The sequence below is a fragment of the Oncorhynchus keta genome, chromosome 8, assembly GCF_023373465.1.
Source record: "Oncorhynchus keta strain PuntledgeMale-10-30-2019 chromosome 8, Oket_V2, whole genome shotgun sequence".
In the NCBI taxonomy this organism is placed as follows: Eukaryota; Metazoa; Chordata; class Actinopteri; order Salmoniformes; family Salmonidae; genus Oncorhynchus; species Oncorhynchus keta.
Genome location: NC_068428.1, coordinates 3,710,481 through 3,725,350, shown reverse-complemented (window position 1 = coordinate 3,725,350; position 14,870 = coordinate 3,710,481). Strand labels below are relative to the sequence as shown.

General features: G+C 43.0%; 1 long non-coding RNA gene across 1 annotated transcript; it reads right to left on the bottom strand.

Annotated features, from left to right (window-relative positions):
* Positions 1 to 7,301: 7,301 nt before the first annotated feature.
* Positions 7,302 to 9,134, bottom strand: LOC118387171 (uncharacterized). The gene is made up of 2 exons (XR_004826354.2): positions 8,733 to 9,134; positions 7,302 to 8,660 (listed from the first exon to the last, which is right to left on the bottom strand). It is a non-coding gene; the product is annotated as an uncharacterized LOC118387171 (long non-coding RNA).
* Between the last annotated feature and the right edge of the window lie 5,736 nt (positions 9,135 to 14,870).

Below are 14,870 nucleotides of genomic sequence, written 5' to 3'. Positions count from 1 at the left end.
GGGTCGTTTGACTGGGAGATCTGCAACCCTAAAGGTGCAGCTCAGGGAGTTGCAGGAGCGGAAGGCTCGAGCTTTCCTGGAGCGTGCGCATAGTGGCTTTCTAGAACATAATGAGACTTGTTCTGCTATGTTCTTTAAGTCTGTTAGGGCCAGACAGAGTAGGAAGGTAATGCATGGCGTTAGGGAAGAAAATGGTAGTATAGTTAGAGAACCAGAGGATATGGTCAGGGTGACAACTGATCATTTCCAAGGTTTATTTAAGGAAAGGGAAATAGATGTAGAGCAGGGAAATGTGTTTTTAGAAAACTTGTCCAGGCGGTTGCCGGAGGACATTAGAGAAGTGATGGAGGCCCAGATTTCACTAGAAGAGGTTGAGAGCGCTCTTAGGAGGATGGGAAAAGGGAAGGTGCCTGGGATGGATGGGCTGCCGGCTGAGTTCTCTCTAGTTTTGGGGTATACATGGACCAGTGGTCCTCGAAGTCTTGAAGGCCATCCTTGAGACGAGGGTCCCGGGGGGGATCAATGGCTGTTGGTGTGCTGTCACTTTTATATAAGAAGGGGGAAGTAACAGACCTTGGCAACTGGCGGCCGTTGACCATGCTGTGTGTAGATTACAAGGTACTTGCAAAGGTTTTAGCAGACCGGTTGCGCACAGCCCTTCCCTACGTCGTCCATGAGGATCAGACGTGCGGGGTAGAGGGCCGCTCTATTAGATGGAACCTACAGTTAATCAGGGACTCCATCGCTTGGGTTGAAGATAGAGGGCTGCCTTTAATGGTAGCAGCGCTAGATCCTTTCGAAAGCCTTTGATCGCGTGAATAGATCCTTTTTATTCAGAGTGTTAGGTCGATTAGGATTTGGGGAGAAGTTCATAGGATGGATTCGTACATTATGTCGGAGCGGGGTGCCGAGTTAGTGTAAATAGTCACTTGGGTGACGTTTTTGACCTCTCGTCTGGGGTCAGGGAGGGGTGCCCACTCTCGGCTCTCCTCTTCGTTCTGTACATGGAGCCTCTGGGGGCTGCCATTAGGGCAGACACAGGGGTGGAAGGCTTGTTGATCCCTGGAAGTGGTGGGCTGCGTGTTAAGATGACGCAGTACGCCGACGACACTTCCTTGCTGCTGTGCAAGGACTCGTACCTGACAAGGTCCCTTGCCATCTTTGGGGATTTCACCCGAGCGTCGGGAGCAGTTCTGAACCATGCAAAGTCTTCCGTCAAGTTTTTCAGAAGATGGCACGGTAGAACGGGGGGGGTTCTCTCTGAGGGGGCCCTGAGGATTCTCGGGGTCCATTTTGAGACCTCCGGCTCAGCGACGCTAAACTGGAACATGCGTATCGCAGTAGTACAGAGGAAGCTAGCAATGTGGAAGGCTAGGTATTTGTCTTTTATGGGCAAAGTCCTGGTCCTAAAGGTGGATGTGTTGCCGTCTCTTTTGTATTTGGCATACATCTACCCATTGCCAGCTTGTCTGAGGAGTCCTCGAGTGAGGCTTGTGTTTCAGTTTATGTGGAGTGGCAGGTGCGAGTGGGTCGCCAGGGCACGCATGATCTGTCCCATCGGGGAGGGAGGTAGGGGGGTACCACATTTCCCCCTCAAGCTGGACACAATTTTTGTTTCTTTCTTGTTAACGGAGCTTGCTCATCCGAGTAGGTTTAGATCACAGGCACCTGTACGAGGAGGTCAGAAAGGCAGGGAGTCCGGCGCCTGTAGTGGGCATCTCGGAAGTGGTCTGGGAGGGAGTGCAAGCGCGGGGTCTGGACAACAGGCTCAAGGACCTGAATTGGTTGAGCCTCCATAAGTGCTTGCCGGTACGTTCCATCATGTACCGGTATAGTTTGGTGCAATCCCCCACCTGTCCAAGATCCTCTTGTGGCAGGGAGGAGACTGTGCGCCATGTCTTTTGGGACTGTGCCTTTGCCGGAGTAGTATGGGCTAGGGCACGGGTGTTGTTAGGTTTGGTAAGGGGGGATTTTGTATTGACGTGGGCCAGGTTAGAGAGGTGTAGGGAGAGCGAGAGGGGACGGATAGGGACAGGTTTCTGCTCTGGCTTCTCATGAGTCTCTTTAAACGGGGGCTGTGGGAAGCCAGGCAGAACATGGTGAAGACAGGGAGAGATTGGGGGGTGGAAGGGATAGTGAGGAGGGTGGAAGGAGATTTGAGGGGGAGGATGAAGAGGGAGGAGAGGAAGTGGGGGCAGCATGCTGCTCGGGAGAGGTGGAAGGGGGGGTTTAGGGCTGGGTGTCATTTAGATTTGTAAGGGGATAGATTAGGGACGGGGAGATAGGGAAAGGTATTTTGTAGGGTGACGGGGAGGGAAGATGCTCCCCTGAGGTTGTTTGGGGTTTATGTTTAGTTACTCAAATAATGGTATTTTTATTAAATTAGTTTATGTATGAAAATTATGAGTTGTAAAGAATGAATGGTATTGAAGATAATAAAAAAAAATTATAAAAAAATTTAAAAAGATAACCTATACAGCCTTTCACATTCCGTTTGTTGTTTTTGTATTGTTCGTGTTTCTTCATTATTAAAGATGTATCAAAATTACCACGCCGCGGAAACCCGTAACATAATCTGATTAGTACCTGACATTGATTGCGTTTTGAATAGTAAACCTCGTCTTCCTTATAGATCCTCATGCATTAGAAAGTAGCAACGTCCCTCTTTAACCTATCACAAAGAGAGACTAGCATCTTGATTCAACTGCAGTGTACATTGTTCACATATTTCTTATTCCTACCAACAAATGTAATGGCTCTAATCGGATAATTAAATGCACGGAGATCAGCATTTCTGTTGGTTTAAGGAGTCTGCAATCAAATCTTATTTGTCACATGAGCCGAATACAACAGGTGAAATACTTACAAGCCCTTTCCCAACAATGCAGAGTTAAAAAGTAAGAAAAATTAGCAAAATAAAAAAATGAAATAGAAACATAATAAAATAACATTAACGAGGCTATATACCGGTACTGAGTCAATGTGCATGGGTACGAGGTAGGTAAGGCAATTAAGGTAGGGGTAAAAGTGACAGGGCAATCAGGTTAGATAATAAACAGAAAAGCAGCAGAGTATGTGAAAGAGTATGAGTGTGTGTGTGTGTGAGCATACAGTAGGTATTGTGTGTTCTTGCGTGTGTTGGAGTGTCAGTGTAGTAGTGTGAGTGTGTCGGTAGAGTCCAGTGAGTGTGCATAGAGCCAATGCAAAAGAGTCAGTGCAGAAAAAAGGGCGTCAATGCAAATAGTCTGGGTAGCCATTTAATTAACTGTTCAGCAGTCTTATGGCTTGGGGGTAGAAGCTGTTCAGGAGCCTTTTGGTCCCAGACTTGGCGTTCCGGTACTGCTTGCCTTGCCACCCAGTCATTGACAATACCCTCTGTAGCACCTTACGGTCAGATGCCAACCAGTTGCTATACCAAGCGGTGATGCAGCCAGTCAGGATGCTCTCAATGGTGCATCTGTGCAAATCTTTTCAGCCTCCTGAGGGGGAAATAGTTGTTTTTGTGCCCTCTTCAACACCGTGTTGGTGGTGTGTTTGGACCATGATAGGTCCTTAGTGATGTGGACACCGAGGAACTTGAAGCTCTCGACCCACTCCACTACAGCCCGGTCGATGTGAATGGGGGCATGCTCGGACCCCCATTTCCTGTAGTCCACAATCAGCTCCATTGTCATGCTGATGTTGAGGGAGAGGTTGTTGTCCTGGCCCCACACTGCCAGGTCTCTGACCTCCTCCCTATAGGCTGTCTCATCGTTGTCGGTGATCAGGCCTACCACCGTTGTGTCATCGGCAAACTTAATGGTGTTGGAGTCGTGCGAGGCCATGCAGTAGTTGTTGAACAGGGAGTACAGGAAGGGACTAAGCACGCACCTCTGAGGGGCCCCGTGTTGAGGGTCAGTTTGGCAGATGTGTTTTTGCCTACCCTCACCACTTGGGGCGGCCTGTCAGGAAGTCTAGGATCCAGTTGCAGAGGGAGATGTTCTGTCCCAGGGTCCTTAATTTAGTGATGAACTTGGAGCGCACTATGGTGTTGAATGCTGAGCTGTTGTCAATGAACAGCAATCTGACGTAGGTGTTTCTTTTGTCTAGGTGGGAAAGGGCAGTGTGGAGAGACTGCATCATCTTTGAATCTCTTGGTGTTGATGGTGTTGATGTGAGCCATTACCAGCCTTTGAAAGCGTTCCTGGGCATAGGGACTATGGTGGTCTGCTTGAAACATGTAGGTATTACAAACTGGGTCAGGGAGAGGTTTAAAATGTCAGTGAAGACACGTTCAGAGTACGCGTTCTGGTAATCCGTCTGGTTTGTGAATCTGGACCTGCAATCTGGACTTGTCAACATAAAGAGAGGGGCTGGAGAAAAAAATAGCAAACATTTAACAAGCAATAAGTAATTGGATTATTCTACAATCTTTTCCTTATAGTGCACTTCTTTTGATCAGAGCCCTATGGGCCCTGGTTAAAAGTAGTGCACTAAATAGAGAAGTAGAGTCTATGTTCATTATGGGGTTAACTTAAGGTAGCTGCTGTTTCACTGTATGTCTCATAAGATCTCAGTGCAAGCAAAGCATTTTGCTGCTCTGCTCCTCTGTGAAGATCAAGGCTACATCCCAAATGACAGCCTATTCCCTTTATAGTTCACTACTTTTGACCAGGGCCTGTAGACTCTGGTTAAAAGTAGTGCACTATATAAGGAATAGGGTGCCATTTGGGATGTATCCCAAGTTCCAGGTCGCTTCATAAGCCCAGTGTGAAACAAACAAGAACCACTTACAGCCTGTTAATTATGTCTCTGTCACAGTAAAGAATGATTCACACATGAAGATCAAACCTAGTGTTTGACTAGGATCTCTGAGGTTCTGCTGCATCACTGGTGTGTGTACCTGGGCTACATGTTCAAACAACTTAGATATGGGTAAGAGTAAGTACGTATCAAAGGCTTGGACTGTGCTAATGTGTTTGGTCATTCAAGTGACCTTATTGTCCCATAAAATGACCAGAAGTACAGAATATATTTCAGGACATCCTCAGTTGATGGTCCTAAATGGACTTTATAAATATCAAGACTGACAAGCCTTTGCATGTTCAAACTGAATGCAATATACACAGTCTGCAGAAATGTACACATACATACATACATACATACATACATACATACATACATACATACATACATACATACATACATACATACATACATACATACATACATACATACATACATACATACATACATACATACATACATACATACATACATTATTGAAAGAACACATGACAACAAAGCAGACATGTCGACATACAGCATCGGCATGAATTGTTGCTGTTGAAATCACTCATGTGGCTGTCGAAGACATACAAACACTTTTACAGACAGTGAATGATAGTACCAAGGAATGATTGATGGTGAAGAAATCATCACTGGTCATCGATACTGGTCTTCAAAGTAAATGTAATGATAGGTAAGAGTTTGAACGTCCTTATTTCCATCAATACTGGCATTTCTTACTCAGAAGGCCATGACTGCAGATTGTGCTCAAGGAGAGGATACATTGATTAAAGCTAAGTGTTCCATTTTAATCTCCCTACCATCATATCTAAACCAACATTTTTTTTTATTTAACCAGGTAGGCCAGTTGAGAACAAGTTCTCATTTACAACTGCGACCTGGTCTACAACTCATTTACAACTGCGACCTGGTCCTTCTGTGGCTCAGTTGGTAGAGCATGGCGCTTGTAACGCCAGGGTAGTGGGTTCGATTCCCGGGACCACCCATACGTAGAATGTATGCACACATGACTGTAAGTCGCTTTGGATAAAAGCGTCAGCTAAATGGCATATATTATTATTATTATTAAGATAAAGCAAAGCAGTGCGAAACAAACAGAGTTACACATGGAATAAACAAACGTAGTCAATAACAATAGAAAAAAAGGCAATAAATAGGCCAAAGTAGCAAAGACATTACAATTTAGCAAATGAACACTGGAGTGATAGATGAGCAGATGATGATGTGCAAGTAGAAATACTGGTGTGCAAAAGAGCAAAAAAGTAAATAAAAACAATATGGGGATGAGGTAGGTAGATTGGATGGGCTATTCACAGATGGGCTGTGTACAGCTGCAGTGATCGGTTAGCTGATGTTTAAAGTTGGTGAGGGAGATAAGTCTCCAACTTCAGCAATTTTTGCAATTCTTTCCAGTTATTGGCAGCAGAGAACTGGAAGGAAAGGCGGCCAAATGAGGTGTTGGCATTGGGGATGACCAGTAAGATATACCTGCTGGAGTGCTTGCTACGGGTGGGTGTTATCGTGACTAGTGAGCTGAGATAAGGCAGAGTTTTACCGAGCAAAGGCTTATAGATGACCTGGAGCCAGTGGGTCTGGCGACAAATATGTAGCAAGGGCTAGCCAACAAGAGCATACAGGTCACGTGGTGGGTGGTATATGGGGCTTTGGTGACAAAACAGATGGCACTGTGATAGACTGCATCCAGTTTGCTGAGTAGAGAGTGTTGGAGGCTATTTTGTAAATGACATCGCCGAAGTCAAGGATCAGTAGGATAGTCAGATTTACGAGGGTATGTTTGGCGGCGTGAGTGAAGGAGGCTTTGTTGCGAAATAGGAAGCCGAATCTACATTTAATTTTGGATTGGAGATGTTTAATATGAGTCTGGAAGGAGAGTTTGTGACAATGTGTCGATGAAATTTTGCAAATGACCATGATTGGAGGTACACAATACACTCCCTGCCTCGCATAATGAGCCATCCAGCTGTTACCGAGAACCACGTACCAGATGTTGGCATTGGAATATATATATATATATATATATATATAGTTGAAGTCGGAAGTTTTCGGACACTTAGGTTGGAGTCATTAAAACTAGTTTTTCCAACCACTCCACAAATTTCTTGTTAACAAACTATAGTTTTGGCAAGTTGGTTAGGACATCTACGTTGTGCATGCATGACAAGTAATTTTTCCAACAATTGCTTACAGACAGGCACTGTTCAACCAATAGCGCCTATGTTGTCACTGACTGCAGTGTGCAAATGCATGCCTGCTAGCATTTTAATCCAAATGTGTGCTGATCAACAGTGCCAAACTAACAACTCTGCCATGTGCTGGATATTTGTCAACAACTCTGCCATGCACAGCCATACCAGTGGCACAGCTCTAGGCATGGTGGAGGGCTAATGCCCCCCCCCCAACCAGATTATATCAATATAAAAATAAACAGGCTGTAAAATGCACAAGAAAGATGTGGTTCAAGTGTAAATTGGATATATTTTAGTCTCTATGGACGATTTATACAACCTTCAAAAGTCAATGACTTAAAATGGTTATCTTTTACTTTACTTTCAATGGAAATGGAGTCTTATTTTACAATGTAAGACTGTCACAATCAATTGAGCTACTCAACGTCTGAAAACGGCATACAATTACTTTTGACTATCCATGGTAAATTCTACACATACTTTAATAGCCAGTTCAAAACTGATTTGAGCTATTAGAGGGCAACAGCCAAGCGACCAGGCATTAAACCAGCAACCCTTGCAGTTATGCAAGCACACCACCTATGTCAATAAGGCCCAGGGGCCTCATTTATAAGCGTTGAGTAGGCACAAAAGGCTTATGCCACTTTCTAAGACAACTTTGGGATTTCTAAAATACTAACGTGATGGGAGAATGTGCGGTCCTCCACGGACACTTTGACCCGTACTTACGCACATAAACTGGAGAAATTAGAAACGGAGTCCGATGGCAGAAGGATGAAACTTGAGAAAAGCTTTGAAATTGATACTAATTGTCTAAAATAAATCGAAATATTACCTCTCTTGTATTATATATGAAGAGTTCCCTTGAGTGCACACTAAAGAAAACATGATTTAGGATAATCAATACAAACGGAGATATGTTTTTACAAAATAACCCCTCAAATATGTTGTAGTTTGATCGGGAATCATATTTAATTGGATCTGTAATTATTAAAACAATACTTACATGTTATGAAATGTATTCTCATAAAATATAAGGTGAATGGTAGGACAAATTACGTTTAAAACTGATGTCGTTTTCGATGCCTCAGTCGGGCAGATAGGAGTGCACAGTTTCATTTATTGTTCTCATGTTCGTTGCGCAGAACTGTCAATGTGATAATGGCCCTGTCATTGTCAGTTACAATCAGGGTATTTACCACACCTGAAGGTGTTACGCAATTGGTACGTTTTGACAATCAAATGGGTGGGTATAAAAAGGCACGCAATACCGATACGTAATGGAGCACAGTTGCTGCTTTGGCACGGTTGGAAGATTTGGCGAATAGAAGAATTCGGAGAGAGAATTCAGAGACCAGCTAGATTTACTGGCCAATGATGAGTGGCTTATGAACCAGTTTCGATTACCAATAGCTGTTCTCTTGGATCTCTGTGCTGTAGTGGACCCAGCTTCACAGAGAAGCACCTGCAGAAAACAAGCCATGACTGTCCCACTTCAACTCCTTGGCAACCTCGTTGATAGCGTCGATGGTGTCTCTTTGCATTTGTAGGATTGCATATGTGAGGAGACGGTCGCTGGAGCATTGTGAGGTGCAGTGGAGACCCCGGGGCTGGGCGCACTCAGCTCAGCTGCAGCACCACCGACTCCGCTGGAACACGCAGCAACTAAAAACAAATGTCCCAGATGTTTGTCAAATGTTTAAACTTGAATGCATTTAGGGAACACTAATTACATACCTGGATCTTCCGGTGTGTCGTGTATATCCGTGTCCCTCTCCGTCACTACTCCACTCAGGAGCGATTCCCCTAGAACACAGCAAGTCGCTTGATTTCCGGTGTCCCCATTCCCCGCCCAATGGCACCAACACTTTGTCTGTGTAAGGCTATGCGCCTTTTGGCCTCCACGTTTATGTCGGACCACTTTTTCTGAGAGGTTCCGACCTTCTGAGCCAGCAGCATACAGAGTGGCAGTATGTGGTTGGACGCTAACGCCTTTCTGGTATTTGTAATGCCCACATTGTGTCCACCAAACAATATTGTTTTTCTTGCATCAGTCTCCCCTACAAGAACTTCCATTTCCCGCTGGGGGAAAATTCATTTTTTGCCTTTCTGTCGGGATTTGCCTTTATGCAGTCAGTATGGATGATTATTAATTAGGGGCGCTTCACTGACTATTTATGGGCGTTATAAAAGGGTGGTGGTACAAGACGCTCGCACACGTGCGCAAAATTTCGAGTTGATTGTGATTTATAAAGGGAAACCGGCTTGGGACGTGCATGCGCACTGTGTTATAAATCAGAATATTTTAGTGCGTAAGCACTTTCTGTGTTTTGTCTGTATGCCACCTTTTGACGTGAATCCTCCGCACAGTTTTATAAATGAGGCCCCAGACCTTTTAGCAGAGGCCAAATTAAAGGTTCCAATAGCACTGGCAATTACAGACTTTTGGTTGCAAAAAAAAACAACATTTTTTGCATGTGGAAATGTTTAAAGAGCGACTGCCCCTAAAAAACACACTAATCCCTTAAAAATGGCTATATAACATCGATAGGAGTCAGAAACATGTTACCTCGTTTGGAAATCAGTGTCTTGGTTTTCTAACAACCTATATACTTATGTGAATATTGTCATTTTGTTTCTCATTTTCCATTATGTTTGAGAGAAACTGAATTGTGCTTTTTAGAATCCTTTTTAGATTGAGTCTCAAAATGTACTACAAAATAGGATAAGAGTTTGGATCCTCAGTGTGTCACAATGAGTAAATGAAGGTTGGGTTTAGATTACAATTATGTGAACAAATCATGCCCCTTTTTGCCAAGCTTCACGTGCAAATCACCCCTAAGCCCACTTTGCTTCCCTTCACTGAATTTGTTTTAAAGGATCAGGGACATTTGAGACTGAAAAGCCTTCTACAGATTGACCAACTTTGCATGCCCTGCCTAAGGACCCTATAAAGCGGAATAGGTGGTTGGAGTTTGTTGGTCCCCAGTACAATGGTGGTGGTGAGTATACCGGTAGCATGGTCATAGACTGCAGGTTATGTACCTGGTTATGTATATTTTAAAAGTTGTATTCAAAAACACCCTGCTTGATGAACTAGTAGCCTAATTCCCCAGCCAAGCAGATGCAACAGATACAGTCATTTTGGTTGTGAAGTGTATTAGCAGAAATCTTTGTCCTTTCTTTAGAACAAAATGCAAGGAATAAATTGGCTGTCTATTACAACACCCTGTCACAGGCCCTCCTAGTCAACAACCCCTCATAAGATTACCTGCTGCAGTTGTTCGAGAGATGTCCTGTTTGCAGCCGAACACGCAGCACAGAGAAAAGCAGCAGGGGGCCCCTCATCAACATCAAGCAGACATGCCATCACTGTGAGCCTCATGTTTGCAAGCATCCTGCCAACATCCTTCACCTGTCAGCGGCAACAGCTTTCACAGGCTCATCATTTATACAAATACAGAAGGCAACCCTCTTCATTACTTTGATACATTTGATAACCCAATTCAGAGACATCATTTATGTAAACTGACATGATTTATTGCTTATTTTCTACCTCTTACATACATATAATAATCCAGGGCATAAACCAAGCCTGATTGCTGTGTTCCCCATTCTATTTCACTTCACATTTGATGATATCTGAAGTGAAATAAAAAGGTGAAAGCTGTGATCAGGTTGGTTCCACCAGGCTACTCATAACCACCATTGATCATTTAATCAGTGCTCTGTGTGTGTGTTTTGTGTGTGTGACCGACCAGTATCTTTGATGAGGGGCCAGAAGCTGATCTATGCTGCTCTGGTAAAGACCTTTACCTCCAACCTCACCTCTTGCCTGCTCGCCAACAGTCGTCGTGGGGAGAACAGAACAGAGTTAAGTAGGTTTAGTTTGACCTGTTCAAACTTCAACATAGTATATGTTTGTCTGACAGATATCACCCACCCCTAACTGCCATTGGTAACAGAACAGTGACTCTGTGTGTGTTCACCGATGCAGAGAGACCTGGTACTCAACATTTCCACTCAACACATCCACTATGAGGTGATTACTATTAATACAGTACAACACACATGTCCAGAATTAGCAACACCCTTTTCATTCCATGTGTCACTGATGACTTCTGCCTCAACTCTGCCTATTTCTACAGATGGACTGGAAATGCTTTTGCCAGACGACAGCCTCAGTCGTTTGATGGGGAGACCATCATTGGGTAGGTTTTATCTGACCTGTTCAAACTTCTACATAGTACCTGTTTGTGTGTCAGATATCACCTATCCGTACTGCCAGTGGTAATAGAACAGTGACTGTGTGTGTATGTGTTCACAGAAATATGTATGGAGTCAGCACATGGAGATTTGCAATATTACGTGATTTTACTAGACAACTTTTACTTGTATTACCATTCAATTCGATAAAAATCAATATGGAGAGGGAGGGAGAAACCCTGTGTATTCTGCACCAGGATCAGGGAACTCCTGTTGTATAGGGGACACCACACAGGAAGGTCTCACCACTCTGACATGTTTTCCAAGCCCCATTACCACCAGACAAAATGCTGATAGGCACAGTATCTGTACCAGCTCACAATTACAATGAAAGGTGCACATTGTTATATTAGCTGAACACTGATTCTATGGTATTATGTAAAGGGTTGTTTACTCTACATTTGAAAGTTATCAAAACACTTAGTTTACAATATCTATATAAGTTTAGCCATTGCATTCTTCTGACCTATTCAAAGCTGCTCACCATACATTTGCCTGTATTTATTGAACTTAACCTGCAGGAGGTTTGTTTGTTGTGGCTGACTGGGTGGAAACAGCTTTGGGCAAGGTTCTGACAGATGGGTATGTTTTGGTGGTGTCAAGGACACACCCAAGAAACCCATATCAAACCACGCCCCCAAGCCAACACACGTTTGGCTTCTGTCATGGCCACCTGCATTTCTTAAGCAACCCAAAAAATGAGGAAGAGACAGCAGGTGCAGTTCCCCCTTTAAAAGAAAATCATCTTCCGGTGTAGAAACTATGGAGATTAAAAACAAAAAGCAATGTTTTAAGTTAGAAGTAAGCATTGGTCTGTAGCTGAAAAAGAAAGCAAATTCACGAGCACCACATTGACTACTCCATACATGCTCTACTAAGGTTTTCAAGCCTATAGCTTTGATCTACCACAGTAACTATGTTGGTCTGTTGTAATTTCAAACTATGTGTATGCAGGTTTCTCAGGATTCAAACCTTCTCAAACAGCCTAAATATATATATATATATATATTTACAGTGCCTTGTGAAAGTATTCGGCCCTCTTGAACTCTGCGACCTTTTGCCACATTTCAGGCTTCAAACATAAAGATATAAAACTGTATTTTTTTGTGAAGAATCAACAACAAGTGGGACACAATCATGAATTGGAACGACATTTATTGGATATTTCAAACTTTTTTAACAAATCAAAAACTGAAAAATTGGGCGTGCAAAATTATTCAGCCCCTTTACTTTCAGTGCAGCAAACTCTCTCCAGAAGTTCAGTGAGGATCTCTGAATGATCCAATGTTGACCTAAATGACTAATGATGATAAATACAATCCACCTGTGTGTAATCAAGTCTCCGTATAAATGCACCTGCACTGTGATAGTCTAAGAGGTCCGTTAAAAGCGCAGAGAGCATCATGAAGAACAAGGAACACACCAGGCAGGTCCGAGATACTGTTGTGAAGAAGTTTAAAGCTGGATTTGGATACAAACAGATTTCCCAAGCTTTAAACATCCCAAGGAGCACTGTGCAAGCGATAATATTGAAATGGAAGGAGTATCAGACCACTGCAAATCTACCAAGACCTGGCCGTCCCTCTAAACTTTCAGCTCATACAAGGAAAAGACTGATCAGAGATGCAGCCAAGAGGCCCATGATCACTCTGGATGAACTGCAGAGATCTACAGCTGAGGTGGGAGACTCTGTCCATAGGACAACAATCAGTCGTATATTGCACAAATCTGGCCTTTATGGAAGAGTGACAAGAAGAAAGCCATTTCTTAAAGATATCCATAAAAAGTGTTCTTTAAAGTTTGCCACAAGCCACCTGGGAGACACACCAAACATGTGGAAGAAGGTGCTCTGGTCAGATGAAACCAAAATGGAACTTTTTGGCAACAATGCAAAATGTTATGTTTGGCGTAAAAGCAACACAGCGCATCACCCTGAACACACCATCCCCACTGTCAAACATGGTGGTGGCAGCATCATGGTTTGGGCCTGCTTTTCTTCAGCAGGGACAGGGAAGATGGTTCAAATTGATGGGAAGATGGATGGAGCCAAATACAGGACCATTCTGGAAGAAAACCTGATGGAGTCTGCAAAAGACCTGAGACTGGGACGGAGATTTGTCTTCCAACAAGACAATGATCCAAAACATAAAGCAAAATCTACAATGGAATGGTTCAAAAAAGTCAAAGTCCAGACCTGAATCCAATCGAGAATCTGTGGAAAGAACTGAAAACTGCTGTTCACAAATGCTCTCCATCCAACCTCACTGAGCTCGAGCTGTTTTACAAGGAGGAATGGGAAAAATGTTCAGTCTCTCGATGTGCAAAACTGATAGAGACATACCCCAAGCGACTAACAGCTGTAATCGCAGCAAAAGGTGGCGCTACAAAGTATTAACTTAAGGGGGCTGAATAATTTTGCACGCCCAATTTTTCAGTTTTTGATTTGTTAAAAAAGTTTGAAATATCCAATAAATGTCGTTCCACTTCATGATTGTGTCCCACTTGTTGTTGATTCTTCACAAAAAAATACAGTTTTATATCTTTATGTTTGAAGCCTGAAATGTGGCAAAAGGTCGCAAAGTTCAAGGGGGCCGAATACTTTCGCAAGGTATATATATATATATATATATATACACACACACTACCGGTCAAAAGTTTTCGAACAACTACTCATTCAAGAGTTTTTCTTTATTTTAACTATTTTCTATATTGTAGAATAATAGTGAAGACATCAAACTTATGAACTAACACATGTGGAATCATGTAGTAACAAAAAAGTGTTAAACAAATTAATATATATTTTATATTTGAGATTCTTCAAATGGCCACCCTTTGCCTCTCTTGGCATTGGTGTGATGGTGTAGAGGTGCTTTGCTGGTGACACTGTCAGTGGTTTATTTAGAATTCAAGGCATTCTTAACCAGCATGGCTACCACAGCATTCTGCAGTGATACGCCATCCCATCTATTTTGCGCTTAGTGGGACAAAGTGCAAACCAGACAATGACAGGACAATGACCCAACACACCTCCATGCTGTGTAAGGGCTATTTTACCAAGAAGGAGAGTGATGGAGTGCTACATTAGTTGACCTGGCCTCCACAATCACCTGACCTCAACTCAATTGAGATGGTTTGGGATGAGTGGGACCACAGAGTGAAGGAAAAGCAGCCAACGAGTGCTTAGCATATGTGGGAACTCCTTCAAGAATGTTGGAAAAGCATTCCAGGTGAAGCTAGTTGAGAGAATGCCAAGAGTTTGCAAAGCTGTCATCAAGGCAAAGGGTGGTTACTTTGAAGAATCTCTAAAATATAACATATTTTAATTTGTTTAACACTTTTTTTGTTATTACATGATTCCATACGTGTTATTTCAGAAATCAGGAATTCAGACAGGCGCTATAGACCTCTACATATGAGTGTCTGTGTCCAACACACTACCACCTGGTGTTATGTTGGGCACCTACTGATCAAAAATCGATGTAATGGAATATATTTTTTCTTAATGACATGTACATGTATTGCTAAATAAAAAGGTTTAAAAGAAATACAGACAGACACCACATTATTGCAAGACAAAACGGCTCACTCGCTTAATCAAATGATGGTCTT